Below are 2,259 nucleotides of genomic sequence, written 5' to 3' on the forward strand. Positions count from 1 at the left end.
GCAGCCTCACTGCTTCTTAACTGACCATGGACAGTGGCCCATGCCTGCACTTTCCAACAACTTTGACCAGCTTGCAGCCATCTGCAAGTTATCCTAAGGCCTCTATGTGACATCCCCATTCGCCAAATGACAGACGCCATAACTGCAGCAGCTGGCACCAGATTTTTTATATACAGGAAAATGATGGCATTAAAACTATTTACAAGACTGGATGGTGGAATAGTTATGTGAATGTGAGCATAGAGAGAGACGGAATGGGTAAGGGTGCATGGATGTGACTGTGAAGTGGGATGTGGAAGAAGAGATTGCTGAAGCTGAGTGCTGTTGCGGAAAGGCAATGGGGATCAGGTTGAGGGTGATGGAAACTTCGTACTTGCTTTCCCTGTGCAGTGAAGGTCATGGAAGCGCTTCCTGCACTGCAGCCAGATGCGACGGGTGACACCCAGAGAGTTTACCTCTGCTGCCACCTCCATCCAGGCAGCTGTGGACTCTTTGGGAGGCCTCTTCCCCCCTGAGTGAGGGTAGAGGACCTCCCTGTGGGCCCTTACCCCATCCACCAAGGTCTGCAATGACGTCTCGTTGAATTTGGCCGCAGCTCGGCCTCTGCCGCTGGCAGCAGCTGGTGCAGGCTCCTCTGCCATTATGCAAGAGCGGTTGAGAAGCCTGCAGAGGTGGAGAAGCTTGCTGGACACTTTGAAAGTACCACGAATGATGACATCATTCTGCGGGGCTTCCTGACTGGAAATGGACAATTAGCAAGGCTGCCCACATGCTGGGAATTAATTGGCCACTTGAGGGAAAATTGCGTGGAGCTGGCTGACATTTTTTTGTGTGTCAGAAACCCCACATTCGGGGAAACCCGACCATTTCCCACACAAGCCAAAAATTGGGCCCAAAATATCAGGAGTGTTGGTCATATCAAGTCCTCAACAGTTTTCTGCTGCAGATTTTCACAGATTATGGACTAATTTATTCATAATTACAGAACTTATTTCTTGATATGGAACATGATATCTTTACGGTTAAGGGGAGATTTAATGGAGGTGCTTAATAAAGGAGGCTTTTTGATAAGAGTACATAGGTAGAAACTGTTTCCACTGGCAGGAGGGTCGGTAACCAGAGGACACAGATTTAAGGTTATTGGCAAAAGAACCAGAGGGGAGATGAGGAGAATTGGTTTTTTTTTATGCAACGAGTTGTTGATCTAGAATGCACTGCCTGAAAGGGTGGTGGAAGCAGATTCGATAGTAGCTTTCAAAAAGGAATTGGGTAAATAAATGAAAAGGAAACATTTACAGGGCTATGGGGAAAGAGCAGGGGAGTGGGACTAATTGGATAGCTCTTTCAAAGAGCCGGCACAGGCATGATGGGCCAAATGGCTTCCTTCTGTATTGTATGATGCTATGGTTCTTGTCCCTGGGACTAGGGACAGGGTCACTGGCAAGGCTTGGCTGCTAAGCAGAGCCAGGCCTGGTTAGTACCTGGAGGGGTGACCATCAGGGAAGACCAGGTACAGAAGGTCACGGAAGGAGCCCCGAGGAGGGGCGGTTGGTGAGAAGGTCACGGAAGGAGCCCCGGGAGGGGCGGTTGGTGAGAAGGTCACGGAAGGAGCCCCGGGAGGGGCAGCTGGTGAGCAGGCCCGGGCGTTGGGCTGAAGATTGTCGGACAGGAGGAATGGTGGAAATGGAATGGCGGTGCGCACAGACGCAGCGGCTTTGCTTCTCCCAGGACGGTGCTATTTACGTTTAATGTTAATGTTATTTGTACTGGACTCATGGGAGCTTGCAAGATCACATTTCGTTGTTCATGTACTTGTGCAATGACAATAAAAGTTGAATTATTATTATACTTGAGATGACGGCTTCATTCACTTGTATTTCCTCTTAAGGCATACCTCAGTTGTAGCTATGGCAACCATACTCTTCTACTGCTATTAGCTGAAAAGAGATCCCTCTACATGATGTCGGATCATAGAAATTTACAGCACAGAAGGAGGCCACTCAGCCCATTGTGTCCGTGCCGGCCAAAAAAGGGCTATCCAGCCGAATCCCACTTTCCAGCTCTTGGTCCGTAGCCCTGTAGGTTTCGGCACTTCAAATGCATATCCAAGTACTTTTTAAATGTGGTGACGGTGTCTGCCTCTACCACCCTTTCAGGCAGTGAGTTCCAGATCCCTACCACCCTCTGGGTGAAAAAAGTTCTCCTCAACTCCCCTCGAATCCTTCTACCAATTACTTTAAATCTATGCCCCCTGGTTAT

At 49.0% G+C, this 2,259-nt stretch overlaps 1 long non-coding RNA gene across 1 annotated transcript; it reads left to right on the top strand.

The window, feature by feature from the left end:
• The first annotated feature begins 1,459 nt into the window (after positions 1 to 1,459).
• On the top strand, positions 1,460 to 1,847 carry LOC147100631 (uncharacterized). Its single transcript, XR_015073595.1, has 2 exons — positions 1,460 to 1,559; positions 1,599 to 1,847. It is a non-coding gene; the product is annotated as an uncharacterized LOC147100631 (long non-coding RNA).
• Positions 1,848 to 2,259: the final 412 nt, after the last annotated feature.

This window comes from Somniosus microcephalus, chromosome 25 (genome assembly GCF_052327205.1).
Source record: "Somniosus microcephalus isolate GS21.2 chromosome 25, FLI_Smic_1.0, whole genome shotgun sequence".
Lineage (NCBI taxonomy): Eukaryota > Metazoa > Chordata > Chondrichthyes > Squaliformes > Somniosidae > Somniosus > Somniosus microcephalus.